The sequence below is a fragment of the Columba livia genome, chromosome 10 (assembly GCF_036013475.1).
Source record: "Columba livia isolate bColLiv1 breed racing homer chromosome 10, bColLiv1.pat.W.v2, whole genome shotgun sequence".
Lineage (NCBI taxonomy): Eukaryota > Metazoa > Chordata > Aves > Columbiformes > Columbidae > Columba > Columba livia.
Window position 1 is genome coordinate 17,497,224 of NC_088611.1, and position 13,335 is coordinate 17,510,558.

At 44.5% G+C, this 13,335-nt stretch overlaps 1 long non-coding RNA gene across 1 annotated transcript in view; it reads right to left on the reverse strand.

Moving 5' to 3' along the window:
- LOC110362652 (uncharacterized) overlaps positions 1–13,335 on the reverse strand; it is a 259,684-nt gene that overhangs the window by 51,075 nt on the left and 195,274 nt on the right. Inside the window, exons 19-21 of the long non-coding RNA XR_010475128.1 lie at positions 10,081–10,150; positions 7,722–9,190; positions 5,473–5,609 (exon numbers count right to left, since the gene is read on the reverse strand). This is a non-coding gene — a long non-coding RNA (uncharacterized LOC110362652). The remainder of the gene's footprint in view (positions 1–5,472; positions 5,610–7,721; positions 9,191–10,080; positions 10,151–13,335) is intronic.

Below are 13,335 nucleotides of genomic sequence, written 5' to 3' on the forward strand. Positions count from 1 at the left end.
TCGGTGGCATCCAATTCAGTGGGTGGTAGAGGTAAAAGTCACACACCCGGCTTTGAAAACTTCCTCCAAAGAACCTGAAACAAAGAAAAACCCCAACAGACAGACTAGTAGAAAGCAGAGGAAGGAACCGAAGGAAGCAAAAAGTAATTACCTGAGCCAACTGGTCTAATTATATACACACAGCAGACAAACGGTGATAGCAATTGTTGGCACTCTTAAGATGGAGAGTAGGGAAGTGGAGATAGAGTAGAAAATAACATACATTAAGGAATTAGTATTCATTATGCTAAAGAAGGGGGTGTGTATTTACATTAGTCAGAAATCAGGCATGCAGAGAGATGGGTGACAGCAAGAACTATAGCAAGAAAACCCAGAGCGCAGTTTGATGGGTTTCCCTGGTAGCTGTGAACAAAGTGGTGTGAGCAAGGTGTGATGCCACCAGCACCGCTGCTTTTCCACAGAGACTTTTCAGGGCTGAGCAGCACATGCTTTTCCTAAAAGCCATGGTCCATAAGCCAGTTTAGTCTCCTATATGTACCTGCCTACGGTGACAACCAACGGTAGGACAAGGGGTAATGGGTTCAAAATGGAACACAAGAGGTTCCACTTAAATATGAGAAGAAACAACTTCTCAGTGTGGGTGATGGAATCTGGACCAGGCTGCCCAGGGAGGTTGTGGAGTCTCCTTCTGTGCAGACATTCCAACCCGCCTGGACACCTTCCTGTGTAACCTCATCTGGGTGTTCCTGCTCCATGGGGGGATTGCACTGGATGAGCTTTCCAGGTCCCTTCCAATCCCTGACATTCTGGGATTCTGTGAAAATGCAGTTATTTCCCAGGAGGCAAGTGCATGACAAAGGGGTGTACCCTGCACAGGCAATAGTTGTCTGCTAATGGACAGCCCCGTTGAATCGTAGAATCATTTTTATTGGAAGAGACCCTCAAGATCAGAGAGTCCAACTGCTAACCTAACAGGGGCAGTAAATCATGTCCCTAAGAACCCCAGCATTTCTGGATTATCTCACAGCTTTGTGCAGCTGGCAGCATCCAACATGTGGCTCCAGCTTGCCCAGTGTGTGGGGAGCTGAGTGTGCTCCCTCTTGCTGTGGGGCTTTTGGGCGACAATAGAGTGCCGCTACCATGCTGTACCAGCTGGTTTTGGTCTCCTGTGTGCTCATGGTCTTCCAGATCATTCTGCTAAAATGTCCTGAAGCTTCTTTAGAGTTTGTTTCATCCTCCTCACCAGATACCATCAGCAAATGCCCATGTTCATCTGCTGAGGCCCTTAATGAAGACAGACAGTGATCAAAGTAAGCTTCAGCTCAGTCCTTGAAAAACATCTCCTTTCACCATCACTGGGCCCTATTAGCGAGTTCCCCATGCATTTCTGAGGTATTCAATTAATCCTCATCTTCTCTAGCATGGCTTACACTGTTAAATATTCAGAGCATGAAGACAAGGGATTCACTGAAATCCTGGAGGAGGTGAACTGTTGGATTTCCTTTATCTGCAAGATCAGTTAGGGATTTCAGGTTAATCTTGCTTGGTAAATCATGTTGCATTTTCTCCAATTTGCCTTCATGTCTCTGTAAATGGTCTTTCTCTCAGAAAAATGTCACCAAGCTCTGAGCATTGGACCCTGTTCACTTAACGAGCCCTTCTCAAATAGATGCACTATCTCTGCCACACTCCACAGACACAGTCCCACCCCGAGCTGATACACTTGTTAAGCACCCACCTGTGGGTCCATGGGCCAGATCCTTCAAAGTTGCAGGATAGGGACTGCCCACTTTCCAGTGCTGGGCACTCAAGCCCACTCCTTTGGTGCCAAACAAACCAAACCAAGTATGTAAATACCTAAAAAATATCCTGTTGCAAGTTCCCACTGGGTGATTGGGAGCCATAAAACCCAACTCAATATGGACTGTTTGCTTGGGGATTTAATTTTTATATATCTTTCTTAACCTCCAGTTTTGCAGTCAGACCCTTTGCCACTCTGCCTTTAGCCCAGGCTCCAAATCTTCCTCCTCATCCAAAAGCCAGGAATTTCACAGTATCACAGTATGTTTGGGATTGGAAGGGACCTCAAAAGATCATCTAGTCCCACCCCCCTGCTGGAGCAGGAACGCCTAGGTGAGGTCACACAGGAACATGTCCAGACGGGTTTTGAATGTCTCCAGAGAAGGAGACTCCACAACCCCCCTGGGCAGCCTGTTCCAATGCTCTGTCACCCTCACTGAGAAGAAGTTTCTTCTCAAATTTAAGCGGAACCTCTTGTGTTCCAGCTTGATCCCATTACCCCTTGTCCTATCATTGTTTGCCATCGAGAAGAGCCTGGCTCCATCCTCATGGCACTCACCCTTTATATATTTATAAACATTGATAAGGTCCCCTCTTAGTCTGCTCTTCTCCAAACTAAAGAGACCCAGCTCCCTCAGCCTTTCTTCATAAGGGAGAAGCAGCACATGCCATTATGCTTGCCCATTTATGCCTGACCTGTGCTACCAACCAGCAGCTCTCCAGACTTCTCTCCTCGGTCTTTCTCTCGCCCTGTTTGTATTAATAGAAGTTGCGTGTTTGAATAGTCTTTCCCAGGTCTACCTAAGCAAGTCTCCCTTTATCCTTTCCCTTCCTGACCTCTTACACACAGCGTCCTTTGTTGCCAGGGTTTCCTTCTTCGTGCCAATTAGATTCTGCTAAATCTTGGTCTTTCTAAGAAGACATTTTTCTTCCAATTCTGCCTCCAGCTCCTTCTTAAAAGCTTTTTTTCCTTAAACTGAGAGGCACTTTCCAGATCTGAAGCAGGTGGCCTGTCCCTGCCTGCTTGCCATGCAATGATGCAGATGACAGAGTTGCACAGCTCCTTGGGTGATCAAGCACTTTATAATAATTTCAAGCCAGAGTTTTTTGGTTTTTTGTTTTTGTTTGTTTGTTTGTTTTGTTTTGTTTTTTTAAAAAACGAAAAGTAGAAGAAAACCACAAAACAAAACAAACAAAATGAACCAAACCAAAACAAAAAATATCTTTCCGGGAGAGCCCACAATCAACACAACAACTTTAGCTAACTGTACTCAAGCAGAAACGTTGCGCTGCCTTAAGTCTGCACGGATATTTGTGCCGCAGCTAAACTGAGTTTTCTGGGTACCTCCTGCAGGCTCAGTCTCCTCCAGCTGCGCTCACAACCCCCCCTGAGCCCCGTAACCAGAAGGGAAGGGAACACTGAATCCCCAGCCTCTCCTGGCACAAACCAAGCTGCAGATCATAAGCAAACCATCAGTAAGTAGCTGTGCTATAAACACTAAACAGAGGGTTTCTGGTCCAGTCCAGCAGCTGAGAAGAAAAGCATCACTTTCCACCCCTCTGTCTCCTCTCCAAAGACCTAGCAGTCATGGGGCCCTGGAGCAGGGCTCTGGCTCTACACGGTCCTCAGCCACTCTCTGTAGTGACTTTGTGATTAGGTTGAGGCAATGAACGAACGTCAGTAAAACAAGAGAGGAAAATTAGCAGTTCCAAGACAGCAAGCCCCACAGGAACTCCTCTAGTTTCAATCTGTTCTCCAAAAAGCCACAAAGGAGCAGAGTGACACAGCAAGCTCTGATGCGTGTGAGCTTGGAACACTGATTATGCGATTAACGCATGAAGAGCGGGTGGCTTTTCCAAGACTCATTTACGAAGGAACAAAGAAAGTTGTGGGTTCAAGGAGTCTCATGCCTACCTTGCCCAGGTAATTTGACTATGAGCCAAGCACTTTATTCCATAAATCTGACAGCCTGGGTGAGCCTTCTTTGAGTTGTCCTTGCTGGGCAGCATAGTGGTGACCTCCCCTGGAGCTGGGACACCTCTCCTAGTTGCTCCTCAAGGCAGAGAGACCTTTTACCAACGGCAGATCTTTGGTGAGCTACTGATATTGCACATAACCTCATAGTATGTTAACTTTGATTCGAGCACCCAGGGCTCCCCCAGACCCACCAGGCAGGTGATGTGGCCACTGCTGAGCACAGCTGAGCCAGGCACCAGAGCCACAGCCCTGCCAGCAACATACACACAATACCTAGATACAGATATCCAGATACTTATGTAGAAGTTTTTCGGGTATTTATAAGGGTCTGTATACATCTAAAAAATAAATTCTTTTTTATGTTCAAAGTGTCTATTTATATGCATTTATATATATATATATATATATGCTGATTGTATATGTACATATAAAGACCTTTTAAAATACCTTTATACACACACATATTTACCCATATGTGTGTATGCATATATTAAAAAGACCTTTCTATATATTATATTATATTATATTATCACATTTAAACATGTATTACGTATCTCATTTAAATAGAAGTATCTAAGTCTTCTAGGAAAAAAGATATATATGAATGTGCATGTATGTATGTATGTATGTATACTTATATGAATAGGTACACACGCATATACATCTATAAAATTAATATAATTGATATTTCTCTATATACAGATATACTATAAATATTAAATGGTATACATATTACCATGGATATTATATAATATACTAAGCATAATTCTAAAATATATATTGTAATGCTATTCATTATGTACAATTATATTGTTGTAATTTCAGATATATATTCAGAATAGATGTTTTTAAAGGTAATTTAAAAGTTTTTTATATATAAAGTATAATCAGCATATATATATACACATACACATTTTTATATATATCTGGTTGTGCATAGGAATGAAAAAATTAATATGTAAAACCACAGAAACAAGTTTATGGCATTTCAGTTGCAGCCCCTGGGTAGGCCTGAGGTGAGGAAATTGCGCAAATAATTTGGCAGCCTGGTAACGAAAATGCTCTTCTCCAACCGCTTGCACTTAAGCAGCCCTGTTTTAATAATACTTGCTTATTGCCTGGCAGATACAAACGAGAAAAGTTGTAGATAATAACCTCTAATGATCCTAGAAAACGTTATATATCTAAATATATACACACAGGTATGTGTGTGTGTACACATATATATACATATGCACACAAACACATAGAGCATCTTATATTTCTCTCCGGGCCCATCGGAAGGAAAAGCTGCTCGGGAGGGGCTCTCTGGGGCCGGGCTGGCATAAACACTTAGTGCAGAAAATCAGCAACCCATCACCAAAGATTACCGGAATTGTAGGAGAAGAGCGATAATATTGCTCCCTGGAGCTCTGCAAGATTTTATACATGGAAAGTGCGTATGTGTATTTGTAAATGAAGTCAGGTGTAACTGGATAAAACTCCTGCAATATCTATACCATACACGTGCCATTAACTCGGGAGAAGCCCTGGGACAACAGGAGCTGCGGGGCCAGCGCTGGGCTGTGACGATGGGCAAGAAAACCGTCGGGGATGCTCAGAGCACCCTCCTGCTCTGCTCTGCAGGGCAGAACCCCCCCAGCCCTTGCACCAGGAGAAACCCCTGTGTGCAGACACCCGTTTGCACATCTTACTTTTAAATCCACTGGCTGCTGCTTTCGGGCACGGCAGGTGCCCTGGCCCATTCCTTGCCTTTCCTGCCGCCAGCCCGGCCGGGAAGGAGGAGCTGTCACACTGTGGCATTTCTTTCTTCTCTGGCAAAGCGATCTTGCTGAAAGAAGTGAGGAAATAACATCAAAACCCCAGCCGGAGGCTGACAAGCAAACTGACATTTAACAGACAACAAACAACAAAATAAAAAAAAGGTGAAGTGGAAAGAAAAGCCTGGGTGGGTATTTGTCTGTTCGGCTATGGTTGCAAATACTTGGAGTGAGCCTTTCATGCTCCCCAGTGTAAAAGCACTTCCAGCAATGTTCCTAAAACACCAGAAGTATTTTTCCCCCTCTTTTCACTCTCCCAGCACTTCTTGCACTCAGAAGAGCAGTGGTGTTGAGGTACATGTTTCTCTATCTACAACTCCAGCAGCAGGAGAAGGGCAGGCAAGGGTTAAGTGACAGCTTGCTTATGAGTGACGAGGGTATGCAGAAACCTGTGAGATTTTTTTTCGAATTTTCATTGGGTGTCAGACACTTTACAGGCAGCTCTGCTGTCCCTGCGAACGTCACTGTGAAATGGAGAACCAGTGGCATTTACGGACTGAAGTTTCTCCTTGTACTCAATGACAGCATAAAGGTGGAAAATATATAAAAAAAACAATCACAAACCAATGAATGTTTTTAACCAGCAGCACCTCCAGCCTGTTTTCATACCAGCTCTAACTCTGGCTGGTTAGACTCGCTGTGCGCTTGAGCGGCTGGTGGACAACGTTGCATTCTGCTCAAACTATTTCTCACTCGCTTAATTATATCCCACACTTACAGTTTTACAGGGAACAGATGTGAAGGCTTACCTTGGGACAGATACATTATGTATACAGCATTAACTTCACACCCATCCGGTCCCCATTTTAATTACCCAGCCAGTGGGGGACCCAGGATAGTTTGCTGGCAGAGCAGTTGGTTTCATTAGCAATTCCCAAGCTCTGAGCTGCCTGCAAGCATCCTCAGCCACGCAGGCTGAGCTGCGCTGGAGATCCACCCCATGGCAGAGCCCGACCTCTGGGCTGCGATCACCAGCCCCTCCAAAATCACCAACTGGCGCACACCTACGGGCTTGTACAAGCTCCAGCCTGAGATTCACCTTAAACACAAGTATTTTGGAGAAAAGCCTTAATGTGACATGATATGTGAAGCTGAAGGATATTGAAAGACAACTTGGATGCAGAGCGCTGTGGTAGTTTGTCTGATGTCTGACCCCTGTCAAGGAAACATCTCTGTGACAGGTCCCCACAGGTTGCATCTCTCTCCTAATAAAAGCCTTTTAGCAACCATCAGAGAAGGGGTTTGAGCACAGCCTCTTGCTGGGTTTAATAGGTGGTGAAGCACAAGCTAGAATTTGGTTTTGTCGCTCCATTTGACACGTCTCCTCTTTGAACTGACATAAGCAATGCCCTCACATTTTCTTAACTTCACAGGAACTCCAAAAATTCCTCCAAATTTTAACAGATCTAAAACTGGGCAAAAATTTTACTCGTGCTACCATAAAGCAGAGAAAACTGCTCTAAAAGAGCGGTATTTTATTCATCAAGCCCACTGCCTCAGAGCCAGGCAAGGAGGCAGTTTCTGCATTTGTTCCTTCTCAAGGTGAATAGAAAGAAGGGCCATTTTCCTGCTTTCCCCTTTACATCTTTTCCAGGTGGCAAATGGCTCCGCTGAAACCTTTCCCACAGCCACCTTGCATTAGCCAGCCTGCCCTTCTCCCTGCCTGCTACACAGCCACACTGTCCTCTGGTCCCAGCCCAGGGGAGAAATCATCAATATACATATGTCAGGTGAAATTAAAATTGTCCCTATGAGTTATTCTATGACACAAGCTAGCACTGGCTATATTAAATCCCATTAATTAATATTTAATTAATTATTTTCCTTGCCTATAAACAGAGAGCACTGCTGCAGAGCACAGAGGCAATTATTATCTGAGGTGCTTCAAGTTATTATAACTTTCAGAGTTACAAAAACTGCATATTTGTTAGAAACAGCATGACAAATCTGCCGCTGTTAGAGCCGCTCTTCCAAGACTAGAAAAATCCTGAATAAACTGCAATAGGTCAACAATTTGCCAGAAATATCAGCTGAATCAGGAGCCTGAGGTTTCGTCTCACTGGAACATTACTTATTATGTGCACAAAGAGCCCTACCTCAGCAGAACACTGTGCATTACTTACCGAAGGACCAGCAAGGCATGGCTCATGTTTCGCTAACTTCCACTCATTCAAGCTTAATTCTTCTTGTAGTTATTTCTCATCTGCTTTCTGAACTGGTAAGGAAGGGCACACGGTGGGACAGGCAAACTCCACCTCTTGTAGTGCAGAAGATGTTTGCAAGGGTATCTGGTGAAGCACAGCAGTGGGCAAAACTCAGCTGAAGTGGCCAACTGTGAGGAAACACGATGCTTACTGCTTGCCACTTGCTTGAAAGTGATGCAGAAAGCAGAAGAGCACTTTTCTATTTGCTTCTGCTTGTTGGGAAAAAGTTCTTCCAGCCTGAGGGCTGCACGATGGTCATGTTCTTGCTGTGTGCTACCCCACGGTTGGCATGGACAAGGAGGGGTTCAAGGGCTTGGGTGGTCAGAGGGGGTGAGCATCCAGGGCTGCCTTAATCCTGCAGGATGCAGCACTGGTTGGTCCACACATGGTGCAAATGGGTCAGTCAGGCTGGTGACTAACAATTCACCAGCTGATCACAATTTCTACGCTGCCTGAAGAGGTAGCAATGGTTTTGGTCTCCATCCCTACCGGGGTGACAGCTGACGACATCTATTCCCTGATGACTTTCTCAAGTGGCCTTAGGAGACCTGTGAGGTGAAGCCCCCAAACAAGAGCTTTGGTGGCCTTTCAAAAGATTCAGCTCTTTGTTTCCTTGCTGAGAGCAGAAGAGAGGAAAAAAAAAGTCCCCCTTTACTGAAGTTGTTATGCAATGAGTCATTTGCTGCCTGATGGGAGTTGGGCCAGCGTCCCTCTCGGCGCCGCAGTGATTTCACTAATTACTTCTATCTGCTCCAGCAGAAGAGCAGCCTCCTCCAGCCCTTCTGCTGTCTGAGTCCTGTCTGTCAGCAGTGCAGAAGTGGGTAGCGATAGTAAACAACGTCCTTCTGGTCAGGGCTGTGACATTTCGCCTGTTCCTCACCCCTGCTGGGTGGCAGGTCCCAAAATCAAGAACTCCCACTCAGTGAAAAGCCAGGACTGGGTAGGCTGCATATTTTGGTGCTGGTGTGCAGATGTTCGCATCTTCTCAGCATGTCGTGGTTGCCCATTTTGCACGAGCCCATGTCTCCATACGCCTCTTGGCTGCCTCACCGCCAGGTGACAGGTCCATGAGGATGAGGACGCTGCACGGCGCTGCTGCGCTTGCGGTGATTTAGAGCCTCCCTGGGAATTAAGCACGGTGCAGACGGCTAGTTAGTTGTCAGGCTTCAAGGGAAACAGCACTGAGTTTTAAGGTGGTATTTTCTTTTCTCCTGAAGATGATGAGTTCTCCTTGAGTATTTGGGGACTGAACTGCCCTAGATCTCACTTGAGAACATCACCCACCATGGCTTGGCAGAGGTGAGGACGGTACACGGGTGCATGTAGAGCTTCTTCCAGCGTTTGCTAAATGCTGCTGTCTCCTCTGAGCTGCTAAACAGGGCCCAGGACTTCCACAACAGTTAATTAGAGAAGAATGTTATTAAAGTAAATGAGAAGAAAAAGGTAGCTGCGTATGCAAACTGATTATATTTCTACACTTGTTTAAAATCACAACTGTGATTTTTAATTACGGTGGATCAAAGAAAATAACCACATTAATCCAATGTAATCACGTGCGAGCTGATTTGATAACAACATTGTATTTAATTGGCAGTAAGCTCAGGCAATGCTAAATACAAATGAAAAGCACTGACACATTCTGAAGACTAATTAACATGACAGACTGGTAGCAAATGCATTGTTTATTACTATTAATTTCCAGTAGCTGGTTCAACTCCATTTTGTTACTATGATCCCTAGTGCTGTGTCCACCAATGCACGATCTTTAAAAGGAAAATTAAACATGATTTATTTTAAGGAAGAACAAAGGAGTTCAAAGATAATTAAATTATGCATTTCAAATACCAAGCTGCAGATAAAGAGCTTTAAAATACAGGATTTTTCTCTTTCCAACTCTAAGTCCCCCTGATATGTGCACATTATTCACCTCAATGTGCTACATCAGTGATGGAAGACACTTTTTTTCCCTGCACGTTTTAATGCAGTTAACAAACGGTGATTTTTTCAGGGTCTGACACAACTCTCAGTGAAGTAAACAGCGAGATTACCCTCAGGACCCTGCCAAAGCCCAGAAAGCCATTGGAAGAATTTCTCTTGGCTCCAGTGGGCTCTCAATCACATTCTAAGCTTTTCAGATCAGGGTCTGTTATCTTTTTTCATCCTTAGAAAGTACCTAGCAAAAATGAAGAACATTCATTCAGATAAAGTCTCTTAAATACAGTGTCCTGAAAGTTTGCTAAAGCTTTCCAGAGATTCGCACACATGAAAATTCTCTTACCTGGCGGCACTACCTTCCTCAGTTGGTTAAGGACTGTAATGGCACCTATTTGTCACACCTTGTTACAGACCTGGTCAATAGAATAATGGAATAATCAATCATCTATATTTTAGTGTGAGACATAATAAATATAGTGCACAATAGTCAATCAGGTCTTCACCAAGGAAAAGTTGAACAATTATAGTGGTTGTCAATGGTAAACTGTCTATGATAAGTATGCAAACATTGACCCCAAGTGTTACACTGAGAACATGGAAATTAAAATCATCTATCTTACTTGATGCAAAGCCTCCCAGATAACAAGGATGGTATTTAAGGAAAACCTTGGCTGGACTTGGATTGCTTTTTTCTGTTAGATTAAAATTAATTCAAGTCAAAATTTAGAAAATACTGTTTTAATTAAAGATACTTCACTAGCTCATAAATTATACATTCTCTGTCCTGTTGCAAAGTGTAAGTTTGATATTAGGTGTCAGAGCTGCAGAGGATTCCTAAAGGTTAGTCCACATTTATGTGCTGTATAAAGCAAACTCCTGGAAATGAATTACTAATTATCAAAGTTCCCAAATTTCTACCCAGTCTGCTCAGCAAGTGCTCTCTCCCTCATTTCAGCAAAAGCGCTGTTTTCTTCTGCAGATTAGTCCAAATATGCAAAATAAGATGGCCAAAAGAGACCTTGGCCAAAAGCAGACATTAGCATGGAATCAAGCATGAAAATATTAATAGATAATCATCCAGAAAGTAATTACAAAATGTAAAACGTCCAGCTATCTTAGACAGACCACTGCAAGGAACAGTGTTTCAGTTTCATTAGCGAAGCAGCAGAAGGAGAATCCTTGCAAAGTAGTTTTCTGAACTTCCTAATGCTCTTAGCAATGCACATCTGTTAGCTACAGCTACATTCATTCAATTAAAAAAAAATTAACAGTGAAGATGATAACTCATTGAAATATACTGTAGATACAAATAAGGAAAGCAAACAAACACCAGCAACACAAAGATTGGAACAGATGGCTCCCTGGAAATATATTGGAGCCCAGTGCACATTCTTGGGTCATCTCTAGGAAAACAGGTCAAAATGACGCAGCTGGTGACACAAAGCAGGCCAGGCTGGAAGACCTGGCGACTTCTTTTGAACTCAAAACTTCTTAAAATGTACTTAGTCCAAACTAATTAAGTCTAAATTTAGTGGGATTTCGGCAGACTCAGACACATGAGGCAAAAACCCATCCGTGAACTCTCCATCCTTCCATTGCTGTGGTAGAAATAACACTGAGCCCTCCTGGAGACATCTCCACATCAGCTGTGGGTTTGTCCCCGCACATGTGGCCATGGCAGTCATTCCCCTTCCTCATTGCAAGGCCAGGTTACAGAAACCAGCCCTACGCAGGGTGGAATTTAAGCACTCATTTAACGTAAAGCTTGTGCTCCTGTCACACTGACTTTGCCCTCCCCGCATCCACAGCGCTGAGCAGGGGGGAGCAGCCGTATCCACCATCAGCACTTACACTGATGTCTTCTGAGTCGCCTGGCGTACTGTAAAAACAGCCATTACAAACCAAAAGGAGCCTGACAAACGCTCCCTTCGAGAGCAGAGCTACGCTGGGTAACGCAGATGCTCATTGTCAGCTCGCTACCGGTTAACAGTAGCAGTTTCCATCAAGATGCCGCCAACACAGGCTCGGAATGCTTGGCACTGAGACAGTGGGTAACAGATGCCTATCAGTGCTGAGGAAGACTGCTGGAGATGAAGACTGAGGAGAGATAAACTCCCCGGCTCCAGGGAATTTGGAGAACTACAGACATTATTGATTTACAGCCTCGCTAAGAGGCTCCCTTGCTGCTAGGCAGCGCTGGCACTCAGTCAGATGCAATCCTCCATCCAAAGAGTGTCTGTGATTGCCTGAATCAGTGGTAAAGACACACATCAGAGCATCCTGAAATGGTCAGAAAAGCTCCTTATACACTGACCCAGCCATTAGCAGGGTGCTGAGGGGCAGAGCGGGGGGCAAAGCCCTCTGGCATGGCTCTCGGCTGCATTGTACCACCTTTTATTGAGCTTTGCAGAACCACAAAAAATATCTCTGAGATGGTTTAGAAACCCTGGAGCTGATTATTCAGATAAGCCACAATGAGATAAGCTCTGATATCATCAGAAAGGGTGCAAGGCACTGTCACACAAGGGAGAGGGATGGGAAGGATGTGAACTCTATTTAAGCAGTCCCGCGGTAAAACAGCTCACAGCCAGCACACAACTTGCTGTCAGCTCTCTTTGAGCGGCTCCTTTGATTGCTCTGCTCTGTGAAGGAGCGCTTGTCACTTTTTATCGAAGGAGAGCGGAAGAAAGCAAGGCAGCCTGTTGCCAGGAGAAAAGATGCCACTCACTTTAAGTTACAATATAGACAGCTGCAATGCCCTGGCTGCTGGTGATGGAGGACTAGCAGAAGTGCGAAGGAAGTATCAATGCAGGGCAAGGACAAGAAAACAGCAAGAGACTGGAGAGAGCGCAGGGAGGGGAGGGACAATGCCCCAGACTGGTTACCCCTTACAGCAAGTTATCCTCAGCATGTGATGAGCGCTAATTGAAATGGAGAAAAGCCACAGCACAGCCTGTCCTGCAGCCTCTGCCTTCCCGCATCATCCAGCTCAGAGCTGTTCAGTGAAACCCACCTTGGGGAGCTGGAAATCCCTCGCTCCAGAGCAAGAGTATTAAAGCACCGTGATTGTATCTTTGTAAACCAGCTAGCAGAGGAAAACAACCTGGGGAAGGTACAAAAGCTCAAGTAACAGGAGGACTCCTTCCCCCCCTTCCTTTGTCAGGATTCTGCTTGTTCAAGATAACAATCAAAGCAAACAGAAAACCCTGCTCAAAAAGGCTCAGGCAGAGAAAGCCCAATTTCCCCTCAGTCTCTGGTGCTTCTGCTAAGAGTTACTTTGGCACATTAAGAGGCACCAGAGATAACAGCAATAACCAAAAAGATGGAGGGAATGAATGACTCTGCAAACATAGAAGAGACAAAAATGCAAGGCAATATTGCAATATTCTGATTACCATGAGGCAAAGCATTTCCCACTGGAGCTGGGAAAGCTGGTATTTAACAGCTGGTTCCTGCAGACTAACCAATTTGCTTCTATGCTTTTGTTGCTTATAGCAAAGCAGAAAATATTTATAGCTATCATTTCCTAAATTCAGCTTCATCCTTGTCCAATTTGTCCACAAAACCTGTGCAATTTCTGGCAAGACTCTTTGGCAGG